Raw genomic sequence first — 23857 nt, 5'->3', positions numbered from 1 at the left:
ATGATTGATCAGATATTAACCAACTGAAAAGGAGAAGATCCAGTGACTTATATCAAAGTGGTTTCCTAAAGTAGATAAGGAATAAAAGAAGCTAAATTTGGTTGGTGGAAGCACACCTTAAGCTGTCACATGCAGTAGTTCAAAACAATTTATCATCAATTCATGATTGATCAGATATTAACCAACTGAAAAAGGATGGTGATAGTATCCTGCATTAGTCAACGAGTTCTAAACCGTTCATCATAGTTGCAACAGTCTTCTCAAACCTTTAAAATAATGATATCTGCTAACAGTAAAGATATTAAAATTTAAATTTTGCATGAATTAATTATGTGCCCTATCAGAACTAATATTTTACAACTTCATGCATCTCAATTTCTTTTGTTATTTCAATGAAAATAAACAATATGCAATTCAATAAAAAATATGAATTTCTCATCGATTTTATGTTTAATAATGAACTTTCTTTAAACCTTTGCTGACATCTTTTCAATTAATACTTTAAAACAAAAACCCTTTAATTTTGATGTTCTAGATCTGTGAGCTATCCTAATGATATGCACATGTGGTAGCATGGCCGAGCGGTCTAAGGCGCTGGATTAAGGCTCCAGTCTCTTTGGAGGCGTGGGTTCAAATCCCACTGCTGCCATATTTATTATACAAAGAGTAGGCCAGTTATTGATGTCAAAGTGATTCTTTTTTTCCATTAGATAGGATATTACCCAGCTGAAATTTGTTGGTGAAAGATTCCTCTAGCTACTCAACAGTTCATCATTGTTACAAGAGACTTCCCAAATGTTTTAAAAATGTTATCTGCTAACAGTCAAGATGAGCCAAAATTAAGTTGGCATGAAGTAATTAGAAGTAATATCATAACTAATATTTAATTACTGAGTTGTCTTATCATACAATTAGAGATGGAAATGTTGGCAACGTGACTCATTGGTATAAATTGATGGATTTATATTCCGATTTCTCTAACTTTTCTATCACTCTGGATTTTAATCTCACAGCTGTCTATTTTAGGCATTTGAATAATACTTCAAAGTTGTTTGGATACATCAGTTGCGCTAAATGAAGGAAATTTGAAGTCAAATATAATCATTACTTGTTAAATGTACCTGGCTTCTTTTGCATTTTATCTCAGCTTTTCCTGACTTTGGGTAAAGTTTTGAATGATATTCCAGATATGAGAGCTAAAATATTTTAAAGTGTACAGCAGGTTGTAGGATGACAGAGCTATTCAAGCAGTTGGAATCAAATCCCACTGCTGCCATATTTATTCTCCAAGGAGAAGATCCAGTGATATATATCAAAGTGGTTTCCTAAAGTAGATAAGGTATAAAAGAAGCTAAATTTGGTTGGTGGAAGCACACCTTAAGCTGTCACATGCAGTAGTTTAAAACAATTTATCATCAACTGATGATTGATCAGATATTAACCAACTGAAAAGGAGAAGATCCAGTGACTTATATCAAAGTGGTTTCCTAAAGTAGATAAGGTATAAAAGAAGCTAAATTTGGTTGGTGGAGCACACCTTAAGCTGTCACATGCAGTAGTTTAAAACAATTTATCATCAACTGATGATTGATCAGATATTAACCAACTGAAAAGGAGAAGATCCAGTGACTTATATCAAAGTGGTTTCCTAAAGTAGATAATGTATAAAAGAAGCTACATTTGGTTGGTGGAAGCACACCTTAAGCTGTCACATGCAGTAGTTCAAAACAATTTATCATCAATTCATGATTGATCAGATATTAACCAACTGAAAAAGGATGGTGATAGTATCCTGCATTAGTCACCGAGTTCTAAACCGTTCATCATAGTTGCAACAGTCTTCTCAAACCTTTAAAATAATGATATCTGCTAACAGTAAAGATATTCAAATTTAAATTTTGCATGAAGTAATTATGTGCCCTATCAGAACTAATATTTTACTACTTCATGCATCTCAATTTCTTTTGTTATTTCAATGAAAATAAACAAAATGCAACTCAATAAAAAATATGAATTTCTCATCGATTTTATGTTTAATAATGAACTTTCTTTTAACCTTTGCTGACATCTTTTCAATTAATACTTTAAAACAAAAATCCCTTTAATTTTGATGTTCTAGATCTGTGAGCTATCCTAATGATAAGCACATATGGTAGCATGGCCGAGCAGTCTAAGGTGCTGGATTAAGGCTCCAGTCTCTTCGGAGGCATGGGTTCAAATCCCTCTGCTGCCATATTTATTATACAAAGAGTAGGCCAGTTATTGATGGCAAAGTGATTCTTTTTTTCCATTAGAAAGGATATTACCCAGCTGAAATTTGTTGGTGGAAGATTCCTCTAGCTACTCAACAGTTCATCATTGTTACAAGAGACTTCCCAAATGTTTTAAAAATGTTATCTACTAACAGTCAAGATGAGCCAAAATTAAGTTGGCATGAAGTAATTAGAAGTAATATCATAACTAATATTTAATTACTGAGTTGTCTTATCATACAATTAGAGATGGAAATGTTGGCAACGTGACTCATTGGTATAAATTGATGGATTTATATTCCGATTTCTCTAACTTTCCTATCACTCTGGATTTTAATCTCACAGCTGTCTATTTTAGGCATTTGAATAATACTTCAAAGTTGTTTGGATACATCAGTTGCGCTAAATGAAGGAAATTTGAAGTCAAATATAATCATTACTTGTTAAATGTACCTGGCTTCTTTTGCATTTTATCTCAGCTTTTCCTGACTTTGGGTAAAGTTTTGAATGACATTCCAGATATGAGAGCTAAAATATTTTAAAGTGTACAGCAGGTTGTAGGATGACAGAGCTATTCAAGCCGTTGGAATCAAATCCCACTGCTGCCATATTTATTCTCCAAGGAGAAGATCCAGTGATATATATCAAAGTGGTTTCCTAAAGTAGATAAGGTATAAAAGAAGCTAAATTTGGTTGGTGGAAGCACACCTTAAGCTGTCACATGCAGTAGTTTAAAACAATTTATCATCAACTGATGATTGATCAGATATTAACCAACTGAAAAGGAGAAGATCCAGTGACTTATATCAAAGTGGTTTCCTAAAGTAGATAAGGTATAAAAGAAGCTACATTTGGTTGGTGGAAGCACACCTTAAGCTGTCACATGCAGTAGTTCAAAACAATTTATCATCAATTCATGATTGATCAGATATTAACCAACTGAAAAAGGATGGTGATAGTATCCTGCATTAGTCACCGAGTTCTAAACCGTTCATCATAGTTGCAACAGTCTTCTCAAACCTTTAAAATAATGATATCTGCTAACAGTAAAGATATTCAAATTTTAATTTTGCATGAATTAATTATGTGCCCTATCAGAACTAATATTTTACAACTTCATGCATCTCAATTTCTTTTGTTATTTCAATGAAAATAAACAAAATGCAATTCAATAAAAAATATGAATTTCTCATCGATTTTATGTTTAATAATGAACTTTCTTTAAACCTTTGCTGACATCTTTTCAATTAATACTTTAAAACAAAAAACCCTTTAAATTTGATGTTCTAGATCTGTGAGCTATCCTAATGATATGCACATGTGGTAGCATGGCCGAGCAGTCTAAGGTGCTGGATTAAGGCTCCAGTCTCTTTGGAGACGTGGGTTCAAATCCCACTGCTGCCATATTTATTATACAAAGAGTAGGCCAGTTATTGATGTCAAAGTGATTCTTTTTTTCCATTAGATAGGATATTACCCAGCTGAAATTTGTTGGTGGAAGATTCCTCTAGCTACTCAACAGTTCATCATTGTTACAAGAGACTTCCTAAATGTTTTAAAAATGTTATCTGCTAACAGTCAAGATGAGCCAAAATTAAGTTGGCATGAAGTAATTAGAAGTAATATCATAACTAATATTTAATTACTGAGTTGTCTTATCATACAATTAGAGATGGAAATGTTGGCAACGTGACTCATTGGTATAAATTGATGGATTTATATTCCGATTTCTCTAACTTTTCTATCACTCTGGATTTTAATCTCACAGCTGTCTATTTTAGGCATTTGAATAATACTTCAAAGTTGTTTGGATACATCAGTTGCGCTAAATGAAGGAAATTTGAAGTCAAATATAATCATTACTTGTTAAATGTACCTGGCTTCTTTTGCATTTTATCTCAGCTTTTCCTGACTTTGGGTAAAGTTTTGAATGACATTCCAGATATGAGAGCTAAAATATTTTAAAGTGTACAGCAGGTTGTAGGATAACAGAGCTATTCAAGCCACTGGAATCAAATCCCACTGCTGCCATATTTATTCTCCAAGGAGAAGATCCAGTGATATTTACCAAAGTGGTTTCCTAAAGTAGATAAGGTATAAAAGAAGCTAAATTTGGTTGGTGGAAGCACACCTTAAGCTGTCACATGCAGTAGTTTAAAACAATTTATCATCAACTGATGATTGATCAGATATTAACCAACTGAAAAGGAGAAGATCCAGTGACTTATATCAAAGTGGTTTCCTAAAGTATATAAGGTATGAAAGAAGCTACATTTGGTTAGTGGAAGCACACCTTAAGCTGTCACATGCAGTAGTTCAAAACAATTTATCATCAATTCATGATTGATCAGATATTAACCAACTAAAAAGGATGGTGATAGTATCCTGCATTAGTCACCGAGTTCTAAACAGTTCATCATAGTTGCAACAGTCTTCTCAAACCTTTAAAATAATGATATCTGCTAACAGTAAAGATATTCAAATTTTAATTTTGCATGAAGTAATTATGTGCCCTATCAGAACTAATATTTTACTACTTCATGCATCTCAATTTCTTTTGTTATATCAATGAAAATAAACAAAATGCAATTCAATAAAAAATATGAATTTCTCATCGATTTTATGTTTAATAATGAACTTTCTTTTAACCTTTGCTGATATCTTTTCAATTAATACTTTAAAACAAAAAACCCTTTAATTTTGATGTTCTAGATCTGTGAGCTATCCTAATGATATGCACATGTGGTAGCATGGCCAAGGGGTCTAAGGCACTGGATTAAGGCTCCAGTCTCTTTGGAGACGTGGGTTCAAATCCCACTGCTGCCAAATTTATTATACAAAGTGTAGGCCAGTTATTGATGTCAAAGTGATTCTTTTTTTCCATTAGATAGGATATTACCCAGCTGAAATTTGTTGGTGGAAGATTCCTCTAGCTACTCAACAGTTCATCATTGTTACAAGAGACTTCCCAAATGTTTTAAAAATGTTATCTGCTAACAGTCAAGATGAGCCAAAATTAAGTTGGCATGAAGTAATTAGAAGTAATATCATAACTAATATTTAATTACTGAGTTGTCTTATCATACAATTAGAGATGGAAATGTTGGCAACGTGACTCATTGGTATAAATTGATGGATTTATATTCCGATTTCTCTAACTTTTCTATCACTCTGGATTTTAATCTCACAGCTGTCTATTTTAGGCATTTGAATAATACTTCAAAGTTGTTTGGATACATCAGTTGCGCTAAATGAAGGAAATTTGAAGTCAAATATAATCATTACTTGTTAAATGTACCTGGCTTCTTTTGCATTTTATCTCAGCTTTTCCTGACTTTGGGTAAAGTTTTGAATGACATTCCAGATATGAGAGCTAAAATATTTTAAAGTGTACAGCAGGTTGTAGGATGACAGAGCTATTCAAGCCGTTGGAATTAAATCCCACTGCTGCCATATTTATTCTCCAAGGAGAAGATCCAGTGATATATATCAAAGTGGTTTCCTAAAGTAGATAAGGTATAAAAGAAGCTAAATTTGGTTGGTGGAAGCACACCTTAAGCTGTCACATGCAGTAGTTTAAAACAATTTATCATCAACTGATGATTGATCAGATATTAACCAACTGAAAAGGAGAAGATCCAGTGACTTATATCAAAGTGGTTTCCTAAAGTAGATAAGGTATAAAAGAAGCTAAATTTGGTTGGTGGAAGCACACCTTAAGCTGTCACATGCAGTAGTTCAAAACAATTTATCATCAATTCATGATTGATCAGATATTAACCAACTGAAAAAGGATGGTGATAGTATCCTGCATTAGTCAACGAGTTCTAAACCGTTCATCATAGTTGCAACAGTCTTCTCAAACCTTTAAAATAATGATATCTGCTAACAGTAAAGATATAAAAATTTTAATTTTGCATGAATTAATTATGTGCCCTATCAGAACTAATATTTTACAACTTCATGCATCTCAATTTCTTTTGTTATTTCAATGAAAATAAACAAAATGCAATTCAATAAAAAATATGAATTTCTCATCGATTTTATGTTTAATAATGAACTTTCTTTAAACCTTTGCTGACATCTTTTCAATTTATACTTTAAAACAAAAACCCTTTAATTTTGATGTTCTAGATCTGTGAGCTATCCTAATGATATGCACATGTGGTAGCATGGCCGAGCGGTCTAAGGCGCTGGATTAAGGCTCCAGTCTCTTTGGAGGCGTGGGTTCAAATCCCACTGCTGCCATATTTATTATACAAAGAGTAGGCCAGTTATTGATGTCAAAGTGATTCTTTTTTTCCATTAGATAGGATATTACCCAGCTGAAATTTGTTGGTGAAAGATTCCTCTAGCTACTCAACAGTTCATCATTGTTACAAGAGACTTCCCAAATGTTTTAAAAATGTTATCTGCTAACAGTCAAGATGAGCCAAAATTAAGTTGGCATGAAGTAATTAGAAGTAATATCATAACTAATATTTAATTACTGAGTTGTCTTATCATACAATTAGAGATGGAAATGTTGGCAACGTGACTCATTGGTATAAATTGATGGATTTATATTCCGATTTCTCTAACTTTTCTATCACTCTGGATTTTAATCTCACAGCTGTCTATTTTAGGCATTTGAATAATACTTCAAAGTTGTTTGGATACATCAGTTGCGCTAAATGAAGGAAATTTGAAGTCAAATATAATCATTACTTGTTAAATGTACCTGGCTTCTTTTGCATTTTATCTCAGCTTTTCCTGACTTTGGGTAAAGTTTTGAATGACATTCCAGATATGAGAGCTAAAATATTTTAAAGTGTACAGCAGGTTGTAGGATGACAGAGCTATTCAAGCCGTTGGAATCAAATCCCACTGCTGCCATATTTATTCTCCAAGGAGAAGATCCAGTGATATATATCAAAGTGGTTTCCTAAAGTAGATAAGGTATAAAAGAAGCTAAATTTGGTTGGTGGAAGCACACCTTAAGCTGTCACATGCAGTAGTTTAAAACAATTTATCATCAACTGATGATTGATCAGATATTAACCAACTGAAAAGGAGAAGATCCAGTGACTTATATCAAAGTGGTTTCCTAAAGTAGATAAGGTATAAAAGAAGCTAAATTTGGTTGGTGGAAGCACACCTTAAGCTGTCACATGCAGTAGTTTAAAACAATTTATCATCAACTGATGATTGATCAGATATTAACCAACTGAAAAGGAGAAGATCCAGTGACTTATCTCAAAGTGGTTTCCTAAAGTAGATAAGGTATAAAAGAAGCTACATTTGGTTGGTGGAAGCACACCTTAAGCTGTCACATGCAGTAGTTCAAAACAATTTATCATCAATTCATGATTGATCAGATATTAACCAACTGAGAGAGGAAGGTGATAGTATCCTGCATTAGTCACCGAGTTCTAAACCGTTCATCATAGTTGCAACAGTCTTCTCAAACCTTTAAAATAATGATATCTGCTAACAGTAAAGATATTCAAATTTAAATTTTGCATGAAGTAATTATGTGCCCTATCAGAACTAATATTTTACTACTTCATGCATCTCAATTTCTTTTGTTATTTCAATGAAAATAAACAAAATGCAATTCAATAAAAAATATGAATTTCTCATCGATTTTATGTTTAATAATGAACTTTCTTTTAACCTTTGCTGACATCTTTTCAATTAATACTTTAAAACAAAAATCCCTTTAATTTTGATGTTCTAGATCTGTGAGCTATCCTAATGATAAGCACATATGGTAGCATGGCCGAGCAGCCTAAGGCGCTGGATTAAGGCTCCAGTCTCTTCGGAGGCATGGGTTCAAATCCCTCTGCTGCCATATTTATTATACAAAGAGTAGGCCAGTTATTGATGGCAAAGTGATTCTTTTTTTCCATTGGAAAAATTTGTTGGTGGAAGATTCCTCTAGCTACTCAACAGTTCATCATTGTTACAAGAGACTTCCCAAATGTTTTAAAAATGTTATCTACTAACAGTCAAGATGAGCCAAAATTAAGTTGGCATGAAGTAATTAGAAGTAATATCGTAACTAATATTTAATTACTGAGTTGTCTTATCATACAATTAGAGATGGAAATGTTGGCAACGTGACTCATTGGTATAAATTGATGGATTTATATTCCAATTTCTCTAACTTTCCTATCACTCTGGATTTTAATCTCACAGCTGTCTATTTTAGGCATTTGAATAATACTTCAAAGTTGTTTGGATACATCAGTTGCGCTAAATGAAGGAAATTTGAAGTCAAATATAATCATTACTTGTTAAATGTACCTGGCTTCTTTTGCATTTTATCTCAGCTTTTCCTGACTTTGGGTAAAGTTTTGAATGACATTCCAGATATGAGAGTTAAAATATTTTAAAGTGTACAGCAGGTTGTAGGATGACAGAGCTATTCAAGCCGTTGGAATCAAATCCCACTGCTGCCATATTTATTCTCCATGGAGAAGATCCAGTGATATATATCAAAGTGGTTTCCTAAAGTAGATAAGGTATAAAAGAAGCTAAATTTGGTTGGTGGAAGCACACCTTAAGCTGTCACATGCAGTAGTTTAAAACAATTTATCATCAACTGATGATTGATCAGATATTAACCAACTGAAAAGGAGAAGATCCAGTGACTTATATCAAAGTGGTTTCCTAAAGTAGATAAGGTATAAAAGAAGCTACATTTGGTTGGTGGAAGCACACCTTAAACTGTCACATGCAGTAGTTCAAAACAATTTATCATCAATTCATGATTGATCAGATATTAACCAACTGAGAAAGGAAGGTGATAGTATCCTGCATTAGTCACCGAGTTCTAAACCGTTCATCATAGTTGCAACAGTCTTCTCAAACCTTTAAAATAATGATATCTGCTAACAGTAAAGATATTCAAATTTAAATTTTGCATGAAGTAATTATGTGCCCTATCAGAACTAATATTTTACTACTTCATGCATCTCAATTTCTTTTGTTATTTCAATGAAAATAAACAAAATGCAATTCAATAAAAAATATGAATTTCTCATCGATTTTATGTTTAATAATGAACTTTCTTTTAACCTTTGCTGACATCTTTTCAATTAATACTTTAAAACAAAAATCCCTTTAATTTTGATGTTCTAGATCTGTGAGCTATCCTAATGATAAGCACATATGGTAGCATGGCCGAGCAGTCTAAGGCGCTGGATTAAGGCTCCAGTCTCTGCCGAGGCATGGGTTCAAATCCCTCTGCTGCCATATTTATTATACAAAGAGTAGGCCAGTTATTGATGGCAAAGTGATTCTTTTTTTCCATTAGAAAAATTTGTTGGTGGAAGATTCCTCTAGCTACTCAACAGTTCATCATTGTTACAAGAGACTTCCCAAATGTTTTAAAAATGTTATCTACTAACAGTCAAGATGAGCCAAAATTAAGTTGGCATGAAGTAATTAGAAGTAATATCATAACTAATATTTAATTACTGAGTTGTCTTATCATACAATTAGAGATGGAAATGTTGGCAACGTGACTCATTGGTATAAATTGATGGATTTATATTCCGATTTCTCTAACTTTCCTATCACTCTGGATTTTAATCTCACAGCTGTCTATTTTAGGCATTTGAATAATACTTCAAAGTTGTTTGGATACATCAGTTGCGCTAAATGAAGGAAATTTGAAGTCAAATATAATCATTACTTGTTAAATGTACCTGGCTTCTTTTGCATTTTATCTCAGCTTTTCCTGACTTTGGGTAAAGTTTTGAATGACATTCCAGATTTGAGAGCTAAAATATTTTAAAGTGTACAGCAGGTTGTAGGATGACAGAGCTATTCAAGCCACTGGAATCAAATCCCACTGCTGCCATATTTATTCTCCAAGGAGAAGATCCAGTGATATTTACCAAAGTGGTTTCCTCAAGTAGATAAGGTATAAAAGAAGCTAAATTTGGTTGGTGGAAGCACACCTTAAGCTGTCACATGCAGTAGTTTAAAACAATTTATCATCAACTGATGATTGATCAGATATTAACCAACTGAAAAGGAGAAGATCCAGTGACTTATATCAAAGTGGTTTCCTAAAGTATATAAGGTATGAAAGAAGCTACATTTGGTTAGTGGAAGCACACCTTAAGCTGTCACATGCAGTAGTTCAAAACAATTTATCATCAATTCATGATTGATCAGATATTAACCAACTAAAAAGGATGGTGATAGTATCCTGCATTAGTCACCGAGTTCTAAACAGTTCATCATAGTTGCAACAGTCTTCTCAAACATTTAAAATAATGATATCTGCTAACAGTAAAGATATTCAAATTTTAATTTTGCATGAAGTAATTATGTGCCCTATCAGAACTAATATTTTACTACTTCATGCATCTCAATTTCTTTTGTTATTTCAATGAAAATAAACAAAATGCAATTCAATAAAAAATATGAATTTCTCATCGATTTTATGTTTAATAATGAACTTTCTTTTAACCTTTGCTGATATCTTTTCAATTAATACTTTAAAACAAAAAACCCTTCAATTTTGATGTTCTAGATCTGTGAGCTATCCTAATGATATGCACATGTGGTAGCATGGCCAAGGGGTCTAAGGCGCTGGATTAAGGCTCCAGTCTCTTTGGAGACGTGGGTTCAAATCCCACTGCTGCCATATTTATTATACAAAGAGTAGGCCAGTTATTGATGTCAAAGTGATTCTTTTTTTCCATTAGATAGGATATTACCCAGCTGAAATTTGTTGGTGGAAGATTCCTCTAGCTACTCAACAGTTCATCATTGTTACAAGAGACTTCCCAAATGTTTTAAAAATGTTATCTGCTAACAGTCAAGATGAGCCAAAATTAAGTTGGCATGAAGTAATTAGAAGTAATATCATAACTAATATTTAATTACTGAGTTGTCTTATCATACAATTAGAGATGGAAATGTTGGCAACGTGACTCATTGGTATAAATTGATGGATTTATATTCTGATTTCTCTAACTTTTCTATCACTCTTGATTTTAATCTCACAGCTGTCTATTTTAGGCATTTGAATAATACTTCAAAGTTGTTTGGATACATCAGTTGCGCTAAATGAAGGAAATTTGAAGTCAAATATAATCATTACTTGTTAAATGTACCTGGCTTCTTTTGCATTTTATCTCAGCTTTTCCTGACTTTGGGTAAAGTTTTGAATGACATTCCAGATATGAGAGCTAAAATATTTTAAAGTGTACAGCAGGTTGTAGGATGACAGAGCTATTCAAGCCGTTGGAATTAAATCCCACTGCTGCCATATTTATTCTCCAAGGAGAAGATCCAGTGATATATATCAAAGTGGTTTCCTAAAGTAGATAAGGTATAAAAGAAGCTAAATTTGGTTGGTGGAAGCACACCTTAAGCTGTCACATGCAGTAGTTTAAAACAATTTATCATCAACTGATGATTGATCAGATATTAACCAACTGAAAAGGAGAAGATCCAGTGACTTATATCAAAGTGGTTTCCTAAAGTAGATAAGGTATAAAAGAAGCTAAATTTGGTTGGTGGAAGCACACCTTAAGCTGTCACATGCAGTAGTTCAAAACAATTTATCATCAATTCATGATTGATCAGATATTAACCAACTGAAAAAGGATGGTGATAGTATCCTGCATTAGTCAACGAGTTCTAAACCATTCATCATAGTTGCAACAGTCTTCTCAAACCTTTAAAATAATGATATCTGCTAACAGTAAAGATATTAAAATTTTAATTTTGCATGAATTAATTATGTGCCCTATCAGAACTAATATTTTACAACTTCATGCATCTCAATTTCTTTTGTTATTTCAATGAAAATAAACAAAATGCAATTCAATAAAAAATATGAATTTCTCATCGATTTTATGTTTAATAATGAACTTTCTTTTAACCTTTGCTGACATCTTTTCAATTAATACTTTAAAACAAAAATCCCTTTAATTTTGATGTTCTAGATCTGTGAGCTATCCTAATGATAAGCACATATGGTAGCATGGCCGAGCAGTCTAAGGCGCTGGATTAAGGCTCCAGTCTCTTCGGAGGCATGGGTTCAAATCCCTCTGCTGCCATATTTATTATACAAAGAGTAGGCCAGTTATTGATGGCAAAGTGATTCTTTTTTTCCATTAGAAAAATTTGTTGGTGGAAGATTCCTCTAGCTACTCAACAGTTCATCATTGTTACAAGAGACTTCCCAAATGTTTTAAAAATGTTATCTACTAACAGTCAAGATGAGCCAAAATTAAGTTGGCATGAAGTAATTAGAAATAATATCATAACTAATATTTAATTACTGAGTTGTCTTATCATACAATTAGAGATGGAAATGTTGGCAACGTGACTCATTGGTATAAATTGATGGATTTATATTCCGATTTCTCTAACTTTCCTATCACTCTGGATTTTAATCTCACAGCTGTCTATTTTAGGCATTTGAATAATACTTCAAAGTTGTTTGGATACATCAGTTGCGCTAAATGAAGGAAATTTGAAGTCAAATATAATCATTACTTGTTAAATGTACCTGGCTTCTTTTGCATTTTATCTCAGCTTTTCCTGACTTTGGGTAAAGTTTTGAATGACATTCCAGATATGAGAGCTAAAATATTTTAAAGTGTACAGCAGGTTGTAGGATGACAGAGCTATTCAAGCCACTGGAATCAAATCCCACTGCTGCCATATTTATTCTCCAAGGAGAAGATCCAGTGATATTTACCAAAGTGGTTTCCTCAAGTAGATAAGGTATAAAAGAAGCTAAATTTGGTTGGTGGAAGCACACCTTAAGCTGTCACATGCAGTAGTTTAAAACAATTTATCATCAACTGATGATTGATCAGATATTAACCAACTGAAAAGGAGAAGATCCAGTGACTTATATCAAAGTGGTTTCCTAAAGTATATAAGGTATGAAAGAAGCTACATTTGGTTAGTGGAAGCACACCTTAAGCTGTCACATGCAGTAGTTCAAAACAATTTATCATCAATTCATGATTGATCAGATATTAACCAACTAAAAAGGATGGTGATAGTATCCTGCATTAGTCACCGAGTTCTAAACAGTTCATCATAGTTGCAACAGTCTTCTCAAACATTTAAAATAATGATATCTGCTAACAGTAAAGATATTCAAATTTTAATTTTGCATGAAGTAATTATGTGCCCTATCAGAACTAATATTTTACTACTTCATGCATCTCAATTTCTTTTGTTATTTCAATGAAAATAAACAAAATGCAATTCAATAAAAAATATGAATTTCTCATCGATTTTATGTTTAATAATGAACTTTCTTTTAACCTTTGCTGATATCTTTTCAATTAATACTTTAAAACAAAAAACCCTTCAATTTTGATGTTCTAGATCTGTGAGCTATCCTAATGATATGCACATGTGGTAGCATGGCCAAGGGGTCTAAGGCGCTGGATTAAGGCTCCAGTCTTTTTGGAGACGTGGGTTCAAATCCCACTGCTGCCATATTTATTATACAAAGAGTAGGCCAGTTATTGATGTCAAAGTGATTCTTTTTTTCCATTAGATAGGATATTACCCAGCTGAAATTTGTTGGTGGAAGATTCCTCTAGCTACTCAACAGTTCATCATTGTTACAAGAGACTTCCCAAATGTTTTAAAAATGTTATCTGCTAACAGTCAAGATGAGCCAAAATTAAGTTGGCATGAAGTAATTAGAAGTAATATCATAACTAATATTTAATTACTGAGTTGTCTTATCATACAATTAGAGATGGAAATGTTGGCAACGAGACTCATTGGTATAAATTGATGGATTTATATTCTGATTTCTCTAACTTTTCTATCACTCTGGATTTTAATCTCACAGCTGTCTATTTTAGGCATTTGAATAATACTTCAAAGTTGTTTGGATACATCAGTTGCGCTAAATGAAGGAAATTTGAAGTCAAATATAATCATTACTTGTTAAATGTACCTGGCTTCTTTTGCATTTTATCTCAGCTTTTCCTGACTTTGGGTAAAGTTTTGAATGACATTCCAGATATGAGAGCTAAAATATTTTAAAGTTTACAGCAGGTTGTAGGATGACAGAGCTATTCAAGCCGTTGGAATTAAATCCCACTGCTGCCATATTTATTCTCCAAGGAGAAGATCCAGTGATATATATCAAAGTGGTTTCCTAAAGTAGATAAGGTATAAAAGAAGCTAAATTTGGTTGGTGGAAGCACACCTTAAGCTGTCACATGCAGTAGTTTAAAACAATTTATCATCAACTGATGATTCATCAGATATTAACCAACTGAAAAGGAGAAGATCCAGTGACTTATATCAAAGTGGTTTCCTAAAGTAGATAAGGTATAAAAGAAGCTAAATTTGGTTGGTGGAAGCACACCTTAAGCTGTCACATGCAGTAGTTCAAAACAATTTATCATCAATTCATGATTGATCAGATATTAACCAACTGAAAAAGGATGGTGATAGTATCCTGCATTAGTCAACGAGTTCTAAACCATTCATCATAGTTGCAACAGTCTTCTCAAACCTTTAAAATAATGATATCTGCTAACAGTAAGATATTAAAATTTTAATTTTGCATGAATTAATTATGTGCCCTATCAGAACTAATATTTTACAACTTCATGCATCTCAATTTCTTTTGTTATTTCAATGAAAATAAACAAAATGCAATTCAATAAAAAATATGAATTTCTCATCGATTTTATGTTTAATAATGAACTTTCTTTTAACCTTTGCTGACATCTTTTCAATTAATACTTTAAAACAAAAATCCCTTTAATTTTGATGTTCTAGATCTGTGAGCTATCCTAATGATAAGCACATATGGTAGCATGGCCGAGCAGTCTAAGGCGCTAGATTAAGGCTCCAGTCTCTTCGGAGGCATGGGTTCAAATCCCTCTGCTGCCATATTTATTATACAAAGAGTAGGCCAGTTATTGATGGCAAAGTGATTCTTTTTTTCCATTAGAAAAATTTGTTGGTGGAAGATTCCTCTAGCTACTCAACAGTTCATCATTGTTACAAGAGACTTCCCAAATGTTTTAAAAATGTTATCTACTAACAGTCAAGATGAGCCAAAATTAAGTTGGCATGAAGTAATTAGAAGTAATATCATAACTAATATTTAATTACTGAGTTGTCTTATCATACAATTAGAGATGGAAATGTTGGCAACGTGACTTATTGGTATAAATTGATGGATTTATATTCCGATTTCTCTAACTTTCCTATCACTCTGGATTTTAATCTCACAGCTGTCTATTTTAGGCATTTGAATAATACTTCAAAGTTGTTTGGATACATCAGTTGCGCTAAATGAAGGAAATTTGAAGTCAAATATAATCATTACTTGTTAAATGTACCTGGCTTCTTTTGCATTTTATCTCAGCTTTTCCTGACTTTGGGTAAAGTTTTGAATGACATTCCAGATATGAGAGCTAAAATATTTTAAAGTGTACAGCAGGTTGTAGGATGACAGAGCTATTCAAGCCACTGGAATCAAATCCCACTGCTGCCATATTTATTCTCCAAGGAGAAGATCCAGTGATATTTACCAAAGTGGTTTCCTCAAGTAGATAAGGTATAAAAGAAGCTAAATTTGGTTGGTGGAAGCACACCTTAAGCTGTCACATGCAGTAGTTTAAAACAATTTATCATCAACTGATGATTGATCAGATATTAACCAACTGAAAAGGAGAAGATCCAGTGACTTATATCAAAGTGGTTTCCTAAAGTATATAAGGTATGAAAGAAGCTACATTTGGTTAGTGGAAGCACACCTTAAGCTGTCACATGCAGTAGTTCAAAACAATTTATCATCAATTCATGATTGAACAGATATTAACCAACTAAAAAGGATGGTGATAGTATCCTGCATTAGTCACCGAGTTCTAAACAGTTCATCATAGTTGCAACAGTCTTCTCAAACATTTAAAATAATGATATCTGCTAACAGTAAAGATATTCAAATTTTAATTTTGCATGAAGTAATTATGTGCCCTATCAGAACTAATATTTTACGACTTCATGCATCTCAATTTCTTTTGTTATTTCAATGAAAATAAACAAAATGCAATTCAATAAAAAATATGAATTTCTCATCGATTTTATGTTTAATAATGAACTTTCTTTTAACCTTTGCTGATATCTTTTCAATTAATACTGTAAAACAAAAAACCCTTCAATTGTGATGTTCTAGATCTGTGAGCTATCCTAATGATATGCACATGTGGTAGCATGGCCAAGGGGTCTAAGGCGCTTGATTAAGGCTCCAGTCTTTTTGGAGACGTGGGTTCAAATCCCACTGCTGCCATATTTATTATACAAAGAGTAGGCCAGTTATTGATGTCAAAGTGATTCTTTTTTTCCATTAGATAGGATATTACCCAGCTGAAATTTGTTGGTGGAAGATTCCTCTAGCTACTCAACAGTTCATCATTGTTACAAGAGACTTCCCAAATGTTTTAAAAATGTTATCTGCTAACAGTCAAGATGAGCCAAAATTAAGTTGGCATGAAGTAATTAGAAGTAATATCATAACTAATATTTAATTACTGAGTTGTCTTATCATACAATTAGAGATGGAAATGTTGGCAACGTGACTCATTGGTATAAATTGATGGATTTATATTCTGATTTCTCTAACTTTTCTATCACTCTGGATTTTAATCTCACAGCTGTCTATTTTAGGCATTTGAATAATACTTCAAAGTTGTTTGGATACATCAGTTGCGCTAAATGAAGGAAATTTGAAGTCAAATATAATCATTACTTGTTAAATGTACCTGGCTTCTTTTGCATTTTATCTCAGCTTTTCCTGACTTTGGGTAAAGTTTTGAATGACATTCCAGATATGAGAGCTAAAATATTTTAAAGTGTACAGCAGGTTGTAGGATGACAGAGCTATTCAAGCCGTTGGAATTAAATCCCACTGCTGCCATATTTATTCTCCAAGGAGAAGATCCAGTGATATATATCAAAGTGGTTTCCTAAAGTAGATAAGGTATAAAAGAAGCTAAATTTGGTTGGTGGAAGCACACCTTAAGCTGTCACATGCAGTAGTTTAAAACAATTTATCATCAACTGATGATTGATCAGATATTAACCAACTGAAAAGGAGAAGATCCAGTGACTTATATCAAAGTGGTTTCCTAAAGTAGATAAGGTATAAAAGAAGCTAAATTTGGTTGTTGGAAGCACACCTTAAGCTGTCACATGCAGTAGTTCAAAACAATTTATCATCAATTCATGATTGATCAGATATTAACCAACTGAAAAAGGATGGTGATAGTATCCTGCATTAGTCAACGAGTTCTAAACCATTCATCATAGTTGCAACAGTCTTCTCAAACCTTTAAAATAATGATATCTGCTAACAGTAAAGATATTAAAATTTTAATTTTGCATGAATTAATTATGTGCCCTATCAGAACTAATATTTTACAACTTCATGCATCTCAATTTCTTTTGTTATTTCAATGAAAATAAACAAAATGCAATTCAATAAAAAATATGAATTTCTCATCGATTTTATGTTTAATAATGAACTTTCTTTTAACCTTTGCTGACATCTTTTCAATTAATACTTTAAAACAAAAATCCCTTTAATTTTGATGTTCTAGATCTGTGAGCTATCCTAATGATAAGCACATATGGTAGCATGGCCGAGCAGTCTAAGGCGCTGGATTAAGGCTCCAGTCTCTTCGGAGGCATGGGTTCAAATCCCTCTGCTGCCATATTTATTATACAAAGAGTAGGCCAGTTATTGATGGCAAAGTGATTCTTTTTTTCCATTAGAAAAATTTGTTGGTGGAAGATTCCTCTAGCTACTCAACAGTTCATCATTGTTACAAGAGACTTCCCAAATGTTTTAAAAATGTTATCTACTAACAGTCAAGATGAGCCAAAATTAAGTTGGCATGAAGTAATTAGAAGTAATATCATAACTAATATTTAATTACTGAGTTGTCTTATCATACAATTAGAGATGGAAATGTTGGCAACGTGACTCATTGGTATAAATTGATGGATTTATATTCCGATTTCTCTAACTTTCCTATCACTCTGGATTTTAATCTCACAGCTGTCTATTTTAGGCATTTGAATAATACTTCAAAGTTGTTTGGATACATCAGTTGCGCTAAATGAAGGAAATTTGAAGTCAAATATAATCATTACTTGTTAAATGTACCTGGCTTCTTTTGCATTTTATCTCAGCTTTTCCTGACTTTGGGTAAAGTTTTGAATGACATTCCAGATATGAGAGCTAAAATATTTTAAAGTGTACAGCAGGTTGTAGGATGACAGAGCTATTCAAGCCACTGGAATCAAATCCCACTGCTGCCATATTTATTCTCCAAGGAGAAGATCCAGTGATATTTACCAAAGTGGTTTCCTCAAGTAGATAAGGTATAAAAGAAGCTAAATTTGGTTGGTGGAAGCACACCTTAAGCTGTCACATGCAGTAGTTTAAAACAATTTATCATCAACTGATGATTGATCAGATATTAACCAACTGAAAAGGAGAAGATCCAGTGACTTATATCAAAGTGGTTTCCTAAAGTATATAAGGTATGAAAGAAGCTACATTTGGTTAGTGGAAGCACACCTTAAGCTGTCACATGCAGTAGTTCAAAACAATTTATCATCAATTCATGATTGATCAGATATTAACCAACTAAAAAGGATGGTGATAGTATCCTGCATTAGTCACCGAGTTCTAAACAGTTCATCATAGTTGCAACAGTCTTCTCAAACATTTAAAATAATGATATCTGCTAACAGTAAAGATATTCAAATTTTAATTTTGCATGAAGTAATTATGTGCCCTATCAGAACTAATATTTTACTACTTCATGCATCTCAATTTCTTTTGTTATTTCAATGAAAATAAACAAAATGCAATTCAATAAAAAATATGAATTTCTCATCGATTTTATGTTTAATAATGAACTTTCTTTTAACCTTTGCTGATATCTTTTCAATTAATACTTTAAAACAAAAAACCCTTCAATTTTGATGTTCTAGATCTGTGAGCTATCCTAATGATATGCACATGTGGTAGCATGGCCAAGGGGACTAAGGCGCTGGATTAAGGCTCCAGTCTTTTTGGAGACGTGGGTTCAAATCCCACTGCTGCCATATTTATTATACAAAGAGTAGGCCAGTTATTGATGTCAAAGTGATTCTTTTTTTCCATTAGATAGGATATTACCCAGCTGAAATTTGTTGGTGGAAGATTCCTCTAGCTACTCAACAGTTCATCATTGTTACAAGAGACTTCCCAAATGTTTTAAAAATGTTATCTGCTAACAGTCAAGATGAGCCAAAATTAAGTTGGCATGAAGTAATTAGAAGTAATATCATAACTAATATTTAATTACTGAGTTGTCCTATCATACAATTAGAGATGGAAATGTTGGCAACGTGACTCATTGGTATAAATTGATGGATTTATATTCTGATTTCTCTAACTTTTCTATCACTCTGGATTTTAATCTCACAGCTGTCTATTTTAGGCATTTGAATAATACTTCAAAGTTGTTTGGATACATCAGTTGCGCTAAATGAAGGAAATTTGAAGTCAAATATAATCATTACTTGTTAAATGTACCTGGCTTCTTTTGCATTTTATCTCAGCTTTTCCTGACTTTGGGTAAAGTTTTGAATGACATTCCAGATATGAGAGCTAAAATATTTTAAAGTGTACAGCAGGTTGTAGGATGACAGAGCTATTCAAGCCGTTGGAATTAAATCCCACTGCTGCCATATTTATTCTCCAAGGAGAAGATCCAGTGATATATATCAAAGTGGTTTCCTAAAGTAGATAAGGTATAAAAGAAGCTAAATTTGGTTGGTGGAAGCACACCTTAAGCTGTCACATGCAGTAGTTTAAAACAATTTATCATCAATTCATGATTGATCAGATATTAACCAACTGAAAAGGAGAAGATCCAGTGACTTATATCAAAGTGGTTTCCTAAAGTAGATAAGGTATAAAAGAAGCTAAATTTGGTTGGTGGAAGCACACCTTAAGCTGTCACATGCAGTAGTTCAAAACAATTTATCATCAATTCATGATTGATCAGATATTAACCAACTGAAAAAGGATGGTGATAGTATCCTGCATTAGTCAACGAGTTCTAAACCATTCATCATAGTTGCAACAGTCTTCTCAAACCTTTAAAATAATGATATCTGCTAACAGTAAAGATATTAAAATTTTAATTTTGCATGAATTAATTATGTGCCCTATCAGAACTAATATTTTACTACTTCATGCATCTCAATTTCTTTTGTTATTTCAATGAAAATAAACAAAATGCAATTCAATAAAAAATATGAATTTCTCATCGATTTTATGTTTAATAATGAACTTTCTTTTAACCTTTGCTGACATCTTTTCAATTAATACTTTAAAACAAAAATCCCTTTAATTTTGATGTTCTAGATCTGTGAGCTATCCTAATGATAAGCACATATGGTAGCATGGCCGAGCAGTCTAAGGCGCTGGATTAAAGCTCCAGTCTCTTCGGAGGCATGGGTTCAAATCCCTCTGCTGCCATATTTATTATACAAAGAGTAGGCCAGTTATTGATGGCAAAGTGATTCTTTTTTTCCATTAGAAAAATTTGTTGGTGGAAGATTCCTCTAGCTACTCAACAGTTCATCATTGTTACAAGAGACTTCCCAAATGTTTTAAAAATGTTATCTACTAACAGTCAAGATGAGCCAAAATTAAGTTGGCATGAAGTCATTAGAAGTAATATCATAACTAATATTTAATTACTGAGTTGTCTTATCATACAATTAGAGATGGAAATGTTGGCAACGTGACTCATTGGTATAAATTGATGGATTTATATTCCGATTTCTCTAACTTTCCTATCACTCTGGATTTTAATCTCACAGCTGTCTATTTTAGGCATTTGAATAATACTTCAAAGTTGTTTGGATACATCAGTTGCGCTAAATGAAGGAAATTTGAAGTCAAATATAATCATTACTTGTTAAATGTACCTGGCTTCTTTTGCATTTTATCTCAGCTTTTCCTGACTTTGGGTAAAGTTTTGAATGACATTCCAGATATGAGAGCTAAAATATTTTAAAGTGTACAGCAGGTTGTAGGATGACAGAGCTATTCAAGCCACTGGAATCAAATCCCACTGCTGCCATATTTATTCTCCAAGGAGAAGATCCAGTGATATTTACCAAAGTGGTTTCCTCAAGTAGATAAGGTATAAAAGAAGCTAAATTTGGTTGGTGGAAGCACACCTTAAGCTGTCACATGCAGTAGTTTAAAACAATTTATCATCAACTGATGATTGATCAGATATTAACCAACTGAAAAGGAGAAGATCCAGTGACTTATATCAAAGTGGTTTCCTAAAGTATATAAGGTATGAAAGAAGCTACATTTGGTTAGTGGAAGCACACCTTAAGCTGTCACATGCAGTAGTTCAAAACAATTTATCATCAATTCATGATTGATCAGATATTAACCAACTAAAAAGGATGGTGATAGTATCCTGCATTAGTCACCGAGTTCTAAACAGTTCATCATAGTTGCAACAGTCTTCTCAAACATTTAAAATAATGATATCTGCTAACAGTAAAGATATTCAAATTTTAATTTTGCATGAAGTAATTATGTGCCCTATCAGAACTAATATTTTACTACTTCATGCATCTCAATTTCTTTTGTTATTTCAATGAAAATAAACAAAATGCAATTCAATAAAAAATATGAATTTCTCATCGATTTTATGTTTAATAATGAACTTTCTTTTAACCTTTGCTGATATCTTTTCAATTAATACTTTAAAACAAAAAACCCTTCAATTTTGATGTTCTAGATCTGTGAGCTATCCTAATGATATGCACATGTGGTAGCATGGCCAAGGGGTCTAAGGCGCTGGATTAAGGCTCCAGTCTTTTTGGAGACGTGGGTTCAAATCCCACTGCTGCCATATTTATTATACAAAGAGTAGGCCAGTTATTGATGTCAAAGTGATTCTTTTTTTCCATTAGATAGGATATTACCCAGCTGAAATTTGTTGGTGGAAGATTCCTCTAGCTACTCAACAGTTCATCATTGTTACAAGAGACTTCCCAAATGTTTTAAAAATGTTATCTGCTAACAGTCAAGATGAGCCAAAATTAAGTTGGCATGAAGTAATTAGAAGTAATATCATAACTAATATTTAATTACTGAGTTGTCTTATCATACAATTAGAGATGGAAATGTTGGCAACGTGACTCATTGGTATAAATTGATGGATTTATATTCCGATTTCTCTAACTTTCCTATCACTCTGGATTTTAATCTCACAGCTGTCTATTTTAGGCATTTGAATAATACTTCAAAGTTGTTTGGATACATCAGTTGCGCTAAATGAAGGAAATTTGAAGTCAAATATAATCATTACTTGTTAAATGTACCTGGCTTCTTTTGCATTTTATCTCAGCTTTTCCTGACTTTGGGTAAAGTTTTGAATGACATTCCAGATATGAGAGCTAAAATATTTTAAAGTGTACAGCAGGTTGTAGGATGACAGAGCTATTCAAGCCACTGGAATCAAATCCCACTGCTGCCATATTTATTCTCCAAGGAGAAGATCCAGTGATATTTACCAAAGTGGTTTCCTCAAGTAGATAAGGTATAAAAGAAGCTAAATTTGGTTGGTGGAAGCACATCTTAAGCTGTCACATGCAGTAGTTTAAAACAATTTATCATCAACTGATGATTGATCAGATATTAACCAACTGAAAAGGAGAAGATCCAGTGACTTATATCAAAGTGGTTTCCTAAAGTAGATAAGGTATAAAAGAAGCTAAATTTGGTTGGTGGAAGCACACCTTAAGCTGTCACATGCAGTAGTTCAAAACAATTTATCATCAATTCATGATTGATCAGATATTAACCAACTGAAAAAGGATGGTGATAGTATCCTGCATTAGTCAACGAGTTCTAAACCATTCATCATAGTTGCAACAGTCTTCTCAAACCTTTAAAATAATGATATCTGCTAACAGTAAAGATATTAAAATTTTAATTTTGCATGAATTAATTATGTGCCCTATCAGAACTAATATTTTACAACTTCATGCATCTCAATTTCTTTTGTTATTTCAATGAAAATAAACAAAATGCAATTCAATAAAAAATATGAATTTCTCATCGATTTTATGTTTAATAATGAACTTTCTTTTAACCTTTGCTGACATCTTTTCAATTAATACTTTAAAACAAAAATCCCTTTAATTTTGATGTTCTAGATCTGTGAGCTATCCTAATGATAAGCACATATGGTAGCATGGCCGAGCAGTCTAAGGCGCTGGATTAAGGCTCCAGTCTCTTCGGAGGCATGGGTTCAAATCCCTCTGCTGCCATATTTATTATACAAAGAGTAGGCCAGTTATTGATGGCAAAGTGATTCTTTTTTTCCATTAGAAAAATTTGTTGGTGGAAGATTCCTCTAGCTACTCAACAGTTCATCATTGTTACAAGAGACTTCCCAAATGTTTTAAAAATGTTATCTACTAACAGTCAAGATGAGCCAAAATTAAGTTGGCATGAAGTAATTAGAAGTAATATCATAACTAATATTTAATTACTG

The 23857-nt window shown here is 32.7% G+C and overlaps 7 non-coding genes across 7 annotated transcripts; all 7 read left to right on the top strand.

Annotated features, from left to right (window-relative positions):
- The first annotated feature begins 567 nt into the window (after window positions 1-567).
- Window positions 568-649, top strand: TRNAL-AAG (transfer RNA leucine (anticodon AAG)). Its single transcript has one exon. It is a non-coding gene; the product is annotated as a tRNA-Leu (tRNA).
- Window positions 650-3574: 2925 nt separating this feature from the next.
- TRNAL-AAG (transfer RNA leucine (anticodon AAG)) lies at window positions 3575-3656 on the top strand. The gene has a single exon. It is a non-coding gene; the product is annotated as a tRNA-Leu (tRNA).
- A 1340-nt stretch (window positions 3657-4996) lies between these two features.
- Window positions 4997-5078, top strand: TRNAL-AAG (transfer RNA leucine (anticodon AAG)). Its single transcript has one exon. It is a non-coding gene; the product is annotated as a tRNA-Leu (tRNA).
- A 1340-nt stretch (window positions 5079-6418) lies between these two features.
- Window positions 6419-6500, top strand: TRNAL-AAG (transfer RNA leucine (anticodon AAG)). Its single transcript has one exon. It is a non-coding gene; the product is annotated as a tRNA-Leu (tRNA).
- Window positions 6501-10814: 4314 nt separating this feature from the next.
- On the top strand, window positions 10815-10896 carry TRNAL-AAG (transfer RNA leucine (anticodon AAG)). The gene has a single exon. It is a non-coding gene; the product is annotated as a tRNA-Leu (tRNA).
- A 2746-nt stretch (window positions 10897-13642) lies between these two features.
- On the top strand, window positions 13643-13724 carry TRNAL-AAG (transfer RNA leucine (anticodon AAG)). The gene has a single exon. It is a non-coding gene; the product is annotated as a tRNA-Leu (tRNA).
- Window positions 13725-22125: 8401 nt separating this feature from the next.
- On the top strand, window positions 22126-22207 carry TRNAL-AAG (transfer RNA leucine (anticodon AAG)). The gene has a single exon. It is a non-coding gene; the product is annotated as a tRNA-Leu (tRNA).
- Window positions 22208-23857: the final 1650 nt, after the last annotated feature.

The sequence above is a fragment of the Taudactylus pleione genome, unplaced genomic scaffold (assembly GCF_031769625.1).
Source record: "Taudactylus pleione unplaced genomic scaffold, aTauple2 ptg000016l, whole genome shotgun sequence".
Classification (NCBI taxonomy): domain Eukaryota; kingdom Metazoa; phylum Chordata; class Amphibia; order Anura; family Myobatrachidae; genus Taudactylus; species Taudactylus pleione.
The sequence above is the reverse complement of the archived record's forward strand: the minus strand, read 5'-3'. Positions and strand labels throughout refer to the sequence as shown.